Source organism: Strix uralensis, chromosome 1 (genome assembly GCF_047716275.1).
Source record: "Strix uralensis isolate ZFMK-TIS-50842 chromosome 1, bStrUra1, whole genome shotgun sequence".
Classification (NCBI taxonomy): domain Eukaryota; kingdom Metazoa; phylum Chordata; class Aves; order Strigiformes; family Strigidae; genus Strix; species Strix uralensis.
This window is the reverse complement of record NC_133972.1, coordinates 113,456,742-113,473,775: the sequence shown is the minus strand read 5'-3', so window position 1 is coordinate 113,473,775 and position 17,034 is coordinate 113,456,742. Positions and strand designations below refer to the sequence as shown.

Here is a 17,034-nt window from a genome sequence, read left to right as displayed (position 1 = left end):
TGACAGTCAGCCAAGGTTAATGCACCACACTAGAACACTTTGAACAAGAGATGGCCTTATGACTCCAAGCCCCACAGAAACTTATCACAAATTATTAACTAGAACCGCATTTACAAGCACAGTTTTGAAATAAAATTTAAGAAGTGGTTAAGAAAAATGAATGAGATAAAGCGACAAATGCTGCAGCTGTATTAGCATACCTTACCATTTTCATTCAAAGAAGTAATGTGGCTTTAAGGCAGATCCCCTCATCATCCCCCCTTGAACTGGTATTATTTTAGTTCAGAGTGATTTTGTGCACACTTAATTCCTTCTGAAGAAAACTATGTGGGAAGTTCTGGTTCAGATGTTCATGGTCCTTGCTCCAAGCCCTAAGGGAGTGGACAGGGCTGGACCAACAACCGTTTTGGGGATGGCTTCATACTGCATGTGGATTAAGGGCCATAGCAGCAGGCAGAATCTAGGCTCTTGTGTTTGTGCATGGGCCTCAGAACCTGTTGCTGTAGTTTATTTACTGACTTCTGCTGTGCTGACTTACTGGTATGAATAGAGCCAAATGCAAAAGAAGATGCAAATTTCTGCCTTGTCAACACTGATCAGAGTAGATAGTGATCTGTCTACCTGATATCTGAATGCATGTAATCTGCCAGAGGTGTTTTGTGGAGGCACCACAGTACAGAGGAGGAATTTCATAATTTGCCCAGATGATGTGAGAGAAGTTTGAATAGCACAGATTTTTACTAATTACCATGCGTTTCATTCCTGGTTTTGTGTCATGGATCTCTTAGACTGAGTTTTTAATATATTTTTTACTCTTCACCAGAACAGAACTCGAGAGACAACATAATTACTGTATTATTATTAAACACTTTGATACTTCACCTAGCACTGTGTATCCAGCGGAGATTTACCTTTGTTTGAATGCAAACCTCTGGGGCTGGTTATTGAGATGGTAAAGCAGCACTGGCTGTACAGTTTCCTCCCTTAACAGATTTTTAAAGCACAGTATGTTTTGTCAGATTTACCACTTGGGATACAGTTGGTTTTATATGATTCTTTTCTAATTACTTTTCTGGTGAAATGCTCATTTCAATTCCTTAGAAAAACTAGTAAAGTGTAGAGCTAAAAACAAGTAATAAGAGAATTTTACAGATGTGTTCATTTCCTATAACAAAATATGTTTATATTTAATAATAGCAAGGAAAAAAATTACTGGATTACAAACTGTTATGGATCAAAACTCAGCATTCTGTGTTTTCCTCACCAAATTGTTTCCAGTTTCAGAAATATTTGATTCAGTATACCTGAAAAGAAGAAGCTGAAGCTCAAAGATCAGATTTAAAAATTAATCTGTCATTTGCATGTGAGTAGTGGCATAAATTTAAGAGTATTAGTATGCTTCAACTTTTTCATTTAAGTCTAGTATTTTATCTCCTATTTTCTAACTCTTGAATGGGCCTGTAAACTGTAGTGATAAAATTTTTGAAGATTGTATAAAAATTTTGAATTACACATTTTATAGCAACAATAAAAACCAGAAAAACTATAGGTGTTGCTGATGTGTGTGTATAATCAAGTATTTTATATTGTATTTTTTCTTAGTTAGGACAAGATTTTAATTTCTCTTAAGGGTACATATTTAGTATTGTTCTGTAACTTTCATAAAACAACTTTAAGAGCATGAATATCATAATATGATAATTTACTGAGGGATATATTCTAATCATAAAATAATAGTAATCTAGTTGGAGGAGATCTCTTCAATCATTCAACCTCAGCCTCAGTGATGAGACCAAAGTGATGAAACATGTAATTTTTCATAGAAATATATAAAGTATTACCTACATTATTTACAGTATTTCCTTCTTTTTACACTGATGTCTTCTATTTAAAAGTCTATTTAAAAGTCACTGGAGACTATTCATGGCAGACTGAATATTTTGAAATGCATATGGCAGAGTAGCACCTCGTTGAATATCATGGTTGCAATTACAGATGTTTACAAAATACAACATCTTCAACTTTTCAATAAACGGTAAATCACATTTTTAACAATGAGAAATTTTTACAGTTCAGAAAAATTTTTATTTCATATTTCCTTATGAAATTTATGAAGCCAATATTGTTTTCTTTTTTGCCTTCTTCATGTTTTCTATATGTAGCTTTTAAAACATTATAGTGATGAAATGAATAATTAAGGGAAAAAAAGAAGAAATTTTTAACTTCTCAATTTTATTGTACCACTTCTCTCCCCTTCTTTCAAGCCAGTTGGGGAAGCTTGTTTTTAAATCCCAGTTACTTTCATTATTTTGTCAGAGTGTCATGAAAGTACTTGCATGCCATCAGAAAAAAAGTTCATCTAGCCCTCTATCCAATTTCTGACATTGACCAAAAATGGGCATGTATGGAAGACTTAATAAAAGCAGCACAAGAATACTTTCCGAGAACACTGTCATGGCTTCTTAGCAATTTATGGCTTAGAAAGTTCCAGAATGCAATTGTTTTTCAACTTCTTACTGAATATTTCTTCTCTGAATATTTTCCATTATTTTTTGAACACAGGTCAAAATTTAACATTCATTATGGTCTGCCATGAACAATTATAAATTTAGCTGTATGCTGGGTGAAGTATTTACTTTGTTTGCTTTAAATCTACATCTGCAATTTCATGATATTGAAATAGAAAATTAATTCAGTTCCCTCTTCCTTCAGTCCATCCACTCCAGGATCCTATATACCAATTCAGTTGTTTTTTTTCCCCTCCTACTCAAGTATCATATACCAGCAATTCCTTACCATCAATCGCTTATTATTATTTCTCTGACTTTCCACTTCCAAACTTATAATTGGGGGGTGGGGTGGACAGAATAGTAAACAGAAATACCCTACTGAAGATCTCAACGTATGACTGGAATAATTATATTTTCTATTATGCTTAATATGCTTTTCCTAGTAACTCTTAATCTTCTGTTTATTTTTTTTACTGCTATTACACAATATTTTTTAAAAATAAAAAGTTGGGATTTTTAAATAAGGGTACCTTTTATAATTATAAGATCTTATTTTGAGTGATAATAGTAAACCTAAGAGCTGCACTTCTATCAGTAGAATCAGAACTGTGTTTTGATTTTCATTACTTTATAATTTTTCTCTTTTCACCACTACGTATTGAAGGCCTTTACTACATTTAATCCCCTAGTAACTTTGTTTTTTACCTAGCTTCCTAAATAATTTTTTTTTTTTTGGGTGTCTACTGATAAGATCTTCCTACAGCATGGAAACTGGTCATTTATTCCTCTCTTCTCAAACCTTCTCCCTTATTTTTTCTTAATTTAACAACTAGGTATTATAACATGTGAGGGTCTTGTCTTTTTCCAAGTCAGCTAAGTTTCTGTAAGAATCATTGTGGAAGGCCTTTGTTAAATGCCTTTCGAAGACCTGCCTAGAACTCTGACCCAGCAGAGTCAATTTATTGACTCATTCAGAAAATTGAAATAGATTTGTGAGACTTAAGTTTTCTTGGACAAAAAGTGTTTTGATTCTCCTTCAATATATCATATTTTTCTATATGTCATCTTATTTGTAATTAACAATGTCAGTTTTCCTGTTACAGGTATTAGGTCTTTCTTTTTTTTTTTTTTAATCCTGTCTTGAAGTAATTTTAAAAATTTAAAATACTTTTAAAAATTATTTTAAAATCATATTAGTTGTTTTCTAGGCCTTCTGAATTCTTTAATGACTGGTAGCTGGTCCCAGGGTTTTTTAACTACGCATTTTGTCTGTTTCACGACAATGTTTGATTTGAAACAGATCCTGTGATGTAGCCAATATATAAAATATGGGCACAGGATTATTTCCATGCTTCTCCTATGTGAATATAGAGGAAATTCAAGTAGCTCTCATTTCCTTCATTTTTTATACTGATTATGTAATAGTCAACAAATCATCAGCTTTCTTGCAGTTGATTTGTTAGAAAAAGGATTAATAATAGTTTTTATAACTTCTCCATGTTGTTCCTCATATCGTATTTGGCCTGCCTTATATCTTTACAAAAAGACTGCCAAATTTTAGGATCTTTTCTATTTCTCCCCTTCGTAACCAGCTATTTATAATATATCATGTGATACAATATTTTATATAGTTGCCTTTATGAAATGAACACAGTAGATTTCACCCCAGAATATGCATATGATACATTGATTTAACTTTTTTCTGCCCTGTTCTTACTTGAATGCATTTTCAGACTATTCTCCAAAATCCGTAATGAAAATAAAATTCAGATCTTCTTTAATTCCCACCCCCCCCCACCCCCCCCCCCCCCGCCTCCATTTCATTAATTCCTGAAACATGTTCTTTATATTATTGCTGTTGAAAGAAGGTCAGGAATTTTCCCTTTATTTTTGTCTCATGATTAAGTTGTCAGTTGATAAAGGGGGAGGTATGCATCAAAGTATGTTGATGTTCAGTTCAAGTTTTATTCCTTTAAATTCAGCCTGTCAAATCTGACAGTGTCAGTGATTAATCTTTTCAGTTAAGTAGAAACTTTGGCCCTATGTGAAATATTTGTAAGCTTGTCTCAGCTGGCAAGGTATTTCTTACAGTCACTGAATATTTGAAATTAGTTCTTCTGATTAACTTCTGACTTGCGACTTCTTTGAAGTAGCAGACTTTCAAATTCACTTGTTGACAAATCCCTTTTTAAGAATAATAAAATAAATTAAACCAGACTTTTTTAATTAATTAAAAAAGACTTTTAACAGTCTTGAAAAAAGAGTGAAAGGGATTGTTCTTCAGCAGTATCCCTCTTAAAAATGTGTACTCATGTATTTGAAATGTATTTTCTGATATTTCTTATAAACTTTGGAAATGTCAGGTTTTTAAACAACTGCCAGTAGATGCTTGGAATATCTTGTGCTTTGTCATGCTGTGCTATGCATACCTCATTGTTTTCAGGACAGCTATCTTGGGTTATGATGTTCATTGATGAGATCATGGGTTCAGTTCTCCCTGAACTGCCCCTCACTTTCAAACCCTTTTAGCCAAGGTTGTGTAGAAGCTATGTCTCTGTGTAAAGCCTCATAACATTTCTTATTCTTTTTTTGATTACTATTATTTTTTTTAATTTTTAGTTTATTTATTCCAGTATATGGAAAGAGTAATCTAATTGGAAGTAGTCTTGATTTTGGTTCAACACTTGCCTCTTGTGTTCATTTGAGTTAGTGTTGGAGTCACTTAGTCCTGTAACTGTTAGTTACAGAGGATTGTCTTCTCATTATACTACCATTTTTATTTCCATGTTCTTCAGAAGATACATTTCCTCACTGAATCTTTATTTAAAAAAAAAAAAAAAAACAAAAAAAAAAAAAAAAACAAAAAAAACCAATAAATGCCCTAAGGCTTAAGAACTGCATAAAAAATTAAGTCTTTTGCCAAAGGAGATAGCAGAAATAAAAGGTTTTATTTTGTTATTAAAGTCATTTTGTCAAGGGATTCTTTAAAACAATCATGTCGTTTGTGTTCATAGGAGCCAGATATTCCCCAAATGGCATAAATACTGATTTATAGAGCTGAACACCTCTTGTCTGACCCCATCACTTCCTGTAGGCTTTGCTTTTCTCAATTTAGGGATATTGATCTGTCTGTCTTTCTCTGTTTCAGAAAATTTATGAGGAAGAAAAATTATTGTTGATGTAAGATACCAAAGTTATTTCTCTATCTGAAGTTAAAATGCTTTTTTTTTTTTTGGTTGTGTTGTTTGGTTTTTTTTTTTCTTTTTCTAAAATGCTTTGAGTAGAATTTTATTTGATGCTTGATAATGATAAAGGTTGTTCCTTAAAAGACAGTGTTGTACCCTACATCTGCCCTTCTTAATGCAGAAACATTGTGAAAAAAATTATCCTGCATTTTTTTGGTAAGTGAAGAATATCTAACATTTCTAGGCTCTTTGTTTAATTATAGTTGAAAAGTGGATATGTTAAAAAAAAATTTCAAGACATTCTTAATTGTGTTGTCATATAACATAATTACAAAGGAAAACAACCTTCATTGTTATTTTTCCTTTTGTCTAGAGTCAGAAATATCAATCAAGAAGTCATTTAGCAGGAACCTTTAGATACCAAAATAAGTACTCATTTATCAGGTTTCTAGTTGGAATATTTGGGGTGATTGCTGTATTGTATAGCTCTCAGATTGTGTTACACATTTTCTCACTCATTGATTCATTTAATTTTGCTTTCACTTTCCTTTTTGCATATATTTTTCTGTGCTTCTTTCAGATAGCTGACATTGTTTGGTTTACTTACTTCAAGCCATGCTTCTTACTAAGGAGATTTATTTTTGTATTACCAAATGTGTAATACAAATGAGTGGCAACCATGTTGGAAGGAGTTTTCATTTCTTTAGTACTGTATACTGCATTATATTTAATACATTATTTAATACCCTCCCTAAGCAAGGTTGTAGAAAACTTTCCAAAAGCTGTCTAAAAAATATTTTTCTATCACTGTAGTGTTTGCAAGAGGTCTTTGTAACTCAGCAGGTGATTAGTCCATGGAGACTCCTTTTGGTTGCCAATGTTGTATAGATATGTTGTGGTTATAAGTATTTGCAATCCAGAATTCCTCTTACATTGTATTACTGTAATTTTGGTTATCAGTGGCAAAAATCAATATGTTGATCTCTACCCCATGTCAGAGGGGCAGTCATTCCCTAAGGAAAGGGGAACCAGGAGCTGAGCATGAAACCAAGTCCTGGAGAGGCAGAGACCTTACCCAGTCTCACAGCACCTGAGGAAGCAGAGTAGGTCTGGTGGTGGCATCCAGGGTCAACTGAAAGTCCAGATCATCAAGCAAGTCCATAGTGACTCCGATGCAGCTGAGGCTGGAGCTCAGACAAGGATCATGGGAGAACCTCAGCATAAAAGCTCCCAAGCCAAGGAGGAGCAGGCCTTGCTTTTGGTTTCCAGCAGAACTTTCTAGAGCAGGTTTACTTAAGGTCCTTTCCTAAAGGGGAGCAGGGGTAAGCCCTCAGTTACACTCTCTCTAAATTGGCCCTGAGCCCAGGCAGCCAAATCTCAGGATGGGAAGGATGCCTTAGAGCTCTGATGTTCCTCACTTAGTATCAAATGACTGTATCAGCATTAGAGCATGGCTAAGAGGCTACAAAGCAGTGGAACAGGGAGAGGTTCAACACAGCCTAGTCTAGTTCACAAAAATATTAAGTTCCTTTTGTCTTCAGATTGATTAAAAATTATCTGGGTTTTAGTATTATTTTGTGATTGCTGGTTGTTCTGATAAATTCATCAGTTAATGACTTTTATGTCCCACTGAAGGTTAACACTGGTGATTGCTGACCTTCAAATGGAAATGAATGTAACACGCTCCTGTATAGTTGGGTGGAAATACCTTTTTCTAACTCTAATGGCCTAGAGCTGATCAAGTTTAAACTGATTACTCTACATTCACACTCTTGTGGTTTTATGATTACCAGGTATAAAAGTATCTGCAGTTCTGAATTCACTTAGACATTTACATCTCATCACATGACATACAGAAGCCACATAGCATGATTGAAGAAGCTGCTTTTTCATGAGAGGTCCTATTTCTAGCTAACTAAGTTGAGGTGAATGCTTTTGGCTGTTCTGCATCCCTGGCTCCAGTGGTATAAGATGGATCAATTGACATGAAGAATATTGTTGGTAAAATCTGAAAGGTCATGGTACTCACGCATACATAATAGTCTGCCTGCTGAAAAATCAATCTGGCTGCAGTGATTAGGTGAAGAAAGATATTGATGCTTTTGTTTGTTTCAGAAAATCATGGTTGTGTTGAGACTAAACTTTTTTTCCATTGGCCTTATTGGAGCTTCTTAAATCTAATAAAAAAGGTTTATTGTTTTACATACAAGAATAATCTTTATGATTTAGAAAATATCAACTCCATAAATCTGAAGTTTTAAGGACAATATGCTATGAAGAGAAAGAGATAGAACATAAGGTCCCAGAACTAAATAACTTGAGAAACAGGAAATCTAAGCTATTATCTAGTCTGGGGTGGATCCTTTTAAGACTATTTAAGTGCTGCTCTTCCACATGTAATAAAATACTGCAGATGTGATTGAGGTGTTCAATTCCTATCCATCCTGAACAGTCTAACAGTTAAACTGCTATGAAGACTGTGTTTATCTAATTTTTGTTAATCTTTCATTGTACAATGTTGCACATTGAAAGACATATAACCAATATCCCACTCAAGTCCTTGGGCTTATTCCAACTTAAGTTTTTGTCTTTCAATTTCATGGGTAGGAAGGTTGTTGATGCTTAATTCTAATACTGCCAAGCCCCTCAAAGAAATAGTTTAATCATACAGATTTGAAAACAACATTAATCTGAAACAGGAGCAGTTGGTGTTTGGAATCAAAGAGTTTTATTTCCATTCTCTATATTTACTTCATTCAACTGAACTATTCTACTTTGAACTCTTCAGAAAATAAGAGTTTAGATTCTTGATGGACATCGCATTCCAACTTGAACATTAGTTTCTTGCCTTTAAAGATGTACTTTAAACTTTTGGCAGCATTCTCCTGGCGAAACTGTTTGCAGCTTGGATGGTCACACGCTTCGCTGGGTAAAAAACTGGCTGGATGGCCGAGCCCAAAGAGTTGTGGTGAATGGAGTTAAATACGGTTGGTGGCCGGTCACAAGTGGTGTCCCCCAGGACTCGGTTTTGGGGCCACTCCTATTTAACATCTTTATTGATGATCTAGACGAGGGGATCGAGTGCACCCTCAGTAAGTCTGCAGATGACACCAAGTTGGGTGGGAGTGTTGATCAGCTCGAGGGTAGGGAGGCTCTGCAGAGAGACCTGGACAGGCTGGAGCGATGGGCTAAGGCCAGTTGTAGGAGTTTCAATAAGGCCAAATGCCGGGTGCTGCACTTGGGCCACAACAACCCCCAGCAGCACTACAGGCTTGGGGAGGAGTGGCTGGAGAGCTGCCAGTCAGAGAGGGACATGGGGGTGTTGATTGACAGCTGGCTGAACATGAGCCAGCAGTGTGCCCAGATGGCCAAGAAGGCCAATGGCATCCTGGCTTGCATCAGAAATAGCGTGGCCAGCAGGGACAGGGAAGTGATCTTACCCCTGTACTCAGCACTGGTGAGGCCGCACCTTGATTCCTGTGTTCAGTTTTGGGCCCCTCACTACAAAAAGGACATTGAATTACTCGAGCGTGTCCAGAGAAGGGCAAGGAAGCTGGTGAAGGGTCTGGAGCACATGTCGTACGAGGAGCGGCTGAGGGAACTGGGGTTGTTTAGTCTGGAGAAGAGGAGGCTGAGGGGAGACCTCATCGCCCTCTACAACTACCTGAAAGGAGGTTGCAGAGAGCTGGGGATGAGTCTCTTTAACCAAGTAATAAGTGATAGGAGAAGAGGTAATGGCCTCAAGTTGCGCCAGGTAAGGTTTAGACTAGATATTAGGAAGCATTTCTTTACAGAACGGGTTGTTAGGTGTTGGAATGGGCTGCCTAGGGAGGTGGTGGAGTCCCCATCCCTGGAGGTGTTTAAGAGTCGGGTTGACATAGCGCTGAGGGATATGGTGTAGTTGGGAACTGTAAATGTTGGGTTGATGGTTGGACTGGATGATCTTCAAGGTCTTTTCCAACCCAGACAATTCTGTGATTCTGTGGAGGGTTGAAACTGGATTGAGGTGTAAATTAATTTGTAGTGGTGATGATGGACTTCTGACTTCTTCATTTAGATTTTTTTTTGTTAAAGAAGATAAAATGATTGTTAAGTCCAAAATCTGCACTGTTAAAATGAATAGCTGGACTTTCTCAAGTGTTACTGATAGAAGAGAGGCAATTATATAAAACTTTTAGCAATACTTGGAACATAAACTGTTACAATTCAATTTTTGCAGGCTTTTTTGTTATTTTATACTGCAAGAGGGCACTTCGGTGCTTTATTTCAGTTCTGTTCTGATGTTGGTGTATATAACAGTGGAACAATTGTAAATTTGTCACAGCAAGATTTAATTAGCCTATTTTTTTTTCATCTCATTATGATTTTTTAAGATGTGCTAGTTACTAGTTATCCTGGTGTGTAGTAGAATATATCGCCAAGGTATCCCAACTTTCATACTTTGTCTTAAAAGAAATGGCTTAAAAACTTGTATCATGTTAACATACCTGAATCCACCAGTATGACCTCTGAGTGCAGTTACCAAAAATCCCCAGAAATTGTTTGGTTAGCCTGTCAGCTTCTTCAAGGTGAAGAAACGTCTTTGCTAACTGCATCTTAGACTATCAACATTTGTATGATAGAGACTGTATCTCTTCTTTTTATTTGGAAGATTTATGTATTTGAAAAATTGGTGTGGATTCACATGGATACAAATAATAGCAAAAATACTATTACAGTCAGCTCTAACCCACTAGACTCCTATCATAGCTGTTGCCTCTGTGCATCACTAGAGTTTGAGTGCTAAACCATATACAAAAAAGTCTGTACAAACAGATTTATTATTCCCATAGCATGCTACTAAACAATTACAGTGTTCTGTAGCAAAGGACACAAGAATAAACATATTCTTTAGCAATATACAGAGCATAAAAACAGCCTGTACACTTTAGTTTTGATGGTGAGATCATCAGTAGTTCCATGATTCCCTTTATTTGAAATAAGGTATCAATTATTTGATGAGTTCTGTGGATATTCTGAAACTCGTCTGGAATTCTCAGTATTACTATTTTTGTTGATACAAGCTGTAAGAATAGCTATAAGAAGTCAAGCTGTAAGAATACAGCATTTACTTATATATTTTTCATCTCTCAACATCTACGCTGTCTCAATTTTTTCAAGTTTGTGTGTTAGTAATAATACCACTTTCAACTCTTAGCATTTCATGCTTTAAATGGCAAGATGTAGATATGTATAATGCCCTATACATACTGTTTCTGTTTATCTGTATATTTATAAAAAACTATGGACCATATATTATTACTTTCCTTTAAACCATAATTCATAAGTAGCTCTCTTTTCCCTGGGAGCGTTTAGCATTTTTGTTCATATGGAAAGAATTTCTCATTTTCATTACCACATGACTTCAGTGAATGCAGATCTCAAAAATAAAATAAAATCAGAGGCAGCACTCAGGTATATTCTATTTAAAAGTTTATAGGGTTATAACATGTCTTATCTAATCTTGGATTATGGGCAGTCTTTTTTCTTAATTTTCAGCTATGAAGGAGGTAGCAAGGCATTAGATTCTTTGAATTACATTTTTTTTCAGAAGCCACACCATGAAAGTTACACTTCAGTCCTACCATACTACAGTGATGTGACTTAAGTAACACCACTGAGATGCTGTGTTGTGCAATAAAATATTTCAAATAATCTGTATTAGAAATAATTTATCATATGTGAGCAAAATCCAGTGGTTTTGTTGGTGTAAGAAAGAATTTTACTGAAGGTATAATTATAAATAGGCATTCTTTTTAAAGAAAAAAAAAAGTAAATTATTTACACTTGAAACTGAAAATTGAGCTTTTGCTGCTTAATAGAACAAAGGTAATAATATTGTCAAAAATAAATGTTCTGTCACCATAGAAATTTACAGTTTAAATTGGAATAAAAAATAAACTTTCTTTCATTGTTTCATACAGCTGCAACTTTTAAGCTCACCTTAGCGTCTTTTTCCTCATCCTTTATTCACTTTTATATTCTGAGCTGAATGTTTTATTTAAATGCTTATGTCATTATTTTACTTTTCATTGATAAATTTAATGCAGAAGTAAATCCTTGATAAGTATGTATGTGGCAAAAGTTCTGATAGATGTCCTCATTCTAGTCTTTCACTCTTATCTGAAACATTAATAAAATGATTAAATAAAAAATATTTACATAAAAAGTACCTAGGGTAGCTTTTTAAAAGTATAAATAAATCAGATATTTTAGCACGGTTTCACACGTGTTGGTCCAATTCTCTTAAAAAAAAAAAAAAAAGAAAAAAGAAAAATCAGACTGGGATTAAAAATTAAAAAATGGGTATTCTTGAAGAATACTCTGACAAAAGACATGGTGTAAATTACTGTACTGAAATGTATTGAAATATATTCCATTGTTGTTACAATCTATGGAGATGCAAATACTGTAGTATAGAACATTTCTAAATTTTGCCATAGGAAAGTCTAAGGAATGGCTGTGAGTTAACACTCTTTTAGATACATGTTCCATTTTATTGCACTTTTAAACTCCATACATCTTAATGTCTTTTTTCATGCCTGGGTAATAAGGTTTAATTTAGGAACAACTCTAGGTAATATAGAAGTTTTTGTGTATTGTTCTGAAGTGTAGAAGAAAAAGATCTATGAAGGATTAATTTAAAAGAGGTCTAATTTGCCACATCTGTAATGTGATTCTTGGCAAATGCAGTAGCTGTAACAGTTATGAATTGTTTTCTACTTCATATGTTTTATCCAGTAAAAATAAAGTGTGTTATTTTGATACAACAAAGAAAACTATACCATAAAATGTGAGTACGTAATGTACAGTGTCTATGATGTAACTCTTGCAGACATTCAAAGTTGTTTATAATACCTCTGTTGGTTCCTAGGAGATAATGGATGTTTTTTTTAATAATGTGGCTTACTGTAATCTCACGGTATTTGTCATAATGTTGTGGAAACTCATGTATAAAAATGAGGAGAAAGCAATTTGTCCATGTTTATCTATGAGGAAATACCAGAGCTATGCGCTTATACAGCAGTATCCTTTTGTCATTTCTACATTTGTGGCTGCTTCTTTGTCCTAAACCAATAAACCTCAGTGTTTCTGCACTGCTTCCTTCCTTTTTTTGGGCAATATTTTGCATCAGAATTTATTCAAATTCAACTGAAGTGATAGTGGTGATATTCAAGAAACTGAAAAACCACTATGCTGTCACTCCACTGGAGACACGTTAAAATCACTAGACTATAACAGAAATCAAAGTATTGATATAAGGAGGGGAGGTATGTGGTTTTGAGGGTTTGGGGTTGTTTTTTATTTGTTTGTTTAAACAAATAAATTGCAAAGAAAATGAAAATCCCAAAATAATCTAGTGCCACTCATGTTTCTGTATAAAAATAAAAAAGTATGAGACAAACTCATAAATGAAACCTGCCATATGCAAACCCAACAGATGTTAGGTTCAATGCTATCCCAATTACTGCTAATATTTTTCAGTACCAAAAGGTTTAATAGTATTTCTATAACTTTGTTATCCCCAGTTACATTATAGCAATGCATAACTCTTTCATGTAGCCTTCAATTGCTTAAGAAAGAAGATATTTTAAAGAATGAGGATTTATTGTTATTATAATGAAGGAATAAATAAGTATAGTTCAGATGTAAGGCAAAGAACATTCTGTGGTAGTAGAAATAATTTAGCAATGGAACTATAATTTTGTAAGGACCTTTGTGAATCTGTTACTACTTTGCAGGAGAATGATGAAAATCTGAACTATATCACCATAGTGCTTTGGAAACAATAGTTTTTGGAACAAGAGGCTGATTTGGGAGAAAAGTGAGTTAAAGAAAAGACGCTACATTTTTCACATGTGGAAGAAAATCCCACAATTCTTAACAAAACTTTATTTGACCCTAATTGTCTTTTCTGTTTTCAAAACATTCCACAAGAACGTTGTACCTTATAAACTGTTAAGTTTGTTTCCATCAAGAAATAATGAATGCTTCAATAATGTCAAAAAATTGTGGTGTTAATACTAAGAGATTAAGTATATTGAAGATAATTAAAAGCCTGGAATGCCTATAGGTTTTTTTCATTAATTTATGCATCCTCTGAAATAGGAAGAAATAAATATTAATGAAGTGATATGACCTGACACTATTGTGACTACAATTTACTAATCTGTTACTAATTGATCAGGTAACAAAGATTAAAAATCACATTTTTTTAAATTTCCAGGCCTATTTTTCACTATACTAGTTATTTCTTACCTAATAACATTTTTTTTTTCCAAGTACTTTTTTTCCTGAAATGTTACAGGTCATAAAATTCAGCTTATAATTTATTTATAAGGAATTTATTACTAGTGACCCAAATATATGATAACAACTCACAAGAGGTTTTCAAGGAGACCTTTCAGAGTGTGTGGTACTTACTAGCTTCTAAATGCACATAGGTTAATTTCACTGAACAGTGGATGCAACCCACACAGAAATGGTAAATGAAATGCTCCAGGATATTCCTATATTAAATTTCATAAGAACAAATCAAGCTTGTGTCTGTGAAGCAGAAGTTTTGCACTCTGGAATGCTGAAGGTCACATGCCAATCAAAAAGAAGTTGTGAAAACTGGAGTTTATGAAGAGCAATGACTAGAAATGTTTCAAATCCCATTTATTCCTCCTATGGAGGAAAAGATTGTTTTTCTTCTTAATGAAAACAAGATCTGTCTCTAAACCTTAGATATGACTCCTTTAACTTGCATATAGTACTGTGGAATATTAGAATATGTTCTATATCATCTCTATAATTTTCTGAACAGGTCTATTCATCCCATGCATTTGTGTTTTGTCCATTATAAGATGTGTTCACATACTGAAGTAATAAAATAAAATAAATTGATAAAAAACTCAACACATCTGTAATCAAAATAATACAATACTAATGTATTTGGAAAGGAGTTTTTAAAATATTGGTGTTCAATATTTTAAGACTTAAATCATTTTTATGTTCTCTACATTATTAAATATTTAAATACAGTACATGAATTGGTTTCATTTATCCTGAAAAGGATATAAAAAAATAAAGAAATTATGTTAGGATCACTTGTAATTACAAAATTAAATATAAACAAGTATGTTTCATAGTCACGGGAGAATCATGGGAAAAGTGTGAATCATACAATTCATGGCATGCCCCAAAACTCAAGTACAGTGATGTGAATTCACTTTCTTACAGTTCCAAGAAGTAAATCAGCATAGAAATTCTTGACAGATACTATTTATGAACTCTGAAATAGATACTGTGCAATCTCTTATTCTACGTGGTGTATATTTCTTATAATGCAAGAATTATTATGAATTCTGATATTCAGTGTCTGAAATAAAATGAGTGCTCTGTGCATAGACTAGTAAACTGTGGTTTTGGACTAGTGAGGGTAGGCTGATAAAAGTTCAGCTTGGCTGTGTATGCAGGTTGGAGTATTTCACATCCATCTTTGTGGACAAAATTATAAGGCTTTGTATTTTTCTTAAACAGTGTTGCTGGGCTAAGGAATTTCTCTTGGGCTGGAGTGTTTGTTCAGTTTGGCTCTAGAGAAATAGGAGCTGTGTTTCATAAATACAGCTAAATTGATATTTAGAAATTTAACCCATGATATGGTGGCTTTTTCTAATATATCCCAAGGCAAATACAACACTTCACTCAAAACTTTTATTGTTGAAATTATGTGGTCATATAGACTGTTTCTTATTTGGAGGTTTTATTATTTAAATTATATTTAAAAAGTCATTGGATTTGCAAGCAGATTTATCTTTTTAGTGACATTTTATGCAGTAGTTACCCATGAATTATCTTACATTATGCCAAATAACAACAGGTAATATGAAGTATTTGGATATAAATACGTTGTAAACAGTCTCCAGAGAAAGAAAAACTGATTTATCACTATTAGCTTCACAATGCTTTGTATTAAGGTCATCAGCATCTGTGTGCTATTATTATACTTCATTTCAGACTTAAGATACGTCTGTATTCCCTACTTAAAACATAAGAAATATAATTACTCTTTTTCTAAAATAAAAGTGATCTTTTAACATGCCCACTGAACAAGGCTTTGGTAACACCATAGTTGTTGCTGGTGGCTTGATTTTAGGATAGTCTAGAGAATGGAGAATACTCCATTTTTGTAAATGTAGTTATTACCTAGCCACTGGACCTTCTCAAGAAATAAAGAATACAGAGTAGTCTGCTGTCTTGTATGATCTGAAATAGCCAAAAACTGTTGATGTTGAGTGTCAAATTGAAGATTATCCAGTGTCCTGCATATCTTTAAACATCTCATTTACACAAGAAAAATACATTGTTTATTATTTGTTCATTTTTTTTTTTAATTTCCATTTTTCTATGTCTGTTATAGTTTTCGTTGTATTACCATATTCACATATTTTTGGGCCAGTGGTTACCATAACATTGTGTCAGTCACTTTATCCACACTTTGACCACACTGAGATCTTTTTACCTCTCAAGATCACTGATTTTCCCTATTTATTTTTATGGTTCAAAACATGTCATTAGCACGGTAGGGAATGGTTGAGCAGAAGTTGTATGGTTGATTAAAGAATTCCCACTGGGGAGGGGAAAAAATGGACGTTGTTAGACCAGGCAAAGAGGAATTTTTAGTATGAAAAACATATATGGCAAGTGGTGGGAAAGCATACATACCAACTAGAAACTTTTATGAAATGGTGCATAGCCTTCAGAAACCAAGAAGAATGCCATAAGACTTGCATCTTTAAACTTTTTTACTTTCCTGTGTATTGTGTCCTTTTACCCTTTACCCTAGCCTGTTACTAAACTAGGCATAACTCCCTTGATGACACCAGCAAAAGTTGACAGGAAAATGATTCTGCTTTTGAGTAGTCCTCAGGTAAATTGTTCGAGAGATCTGTCAGAACTGCTTTACTGGTTTCATAGCACACACATTAGAGGTACCTTCTGGGTGATCTGAGGGAAGAATGATGCTACATTCTTTTTCAAGATTGGAAATAACAATATTATCCTGCAAGAAGGCTTTAGATGTGCTCTGAAAATTGCCTATTGTGAATTCTTTCCACCACACTGTACTAACTCAATGGCTTTTAGGAACATATGAAAATTATACAGTTTTTGTTGGTTTTTTTTTTTTTAAGCTTTTGAGCCAGCTAGCATTTCTGTGTGGTTACTACAGAGACCTGTTGTTCACAAAAACCCCAAAACCAATCCAAAACAATCAACCAACCACCTCACCAAGGTTGCTATATTGTTTTGAGTTG

General features: G+C 34.0%; 1 protein-coding gene across 2 annotated transcripts in view; it reads left to right on the top strand.

The window, feature by feature from the left end:
• The window catches only part of CCDC102B (coiled-coil domain containing 102B), a 190,287-nt gene that overhangs the window by 68,950 nt on the left and 104,303 nt on the right, over positions 1-17,034 (top strand). The gene's annotated exons all lie outside the window — the stretch shown is intronic.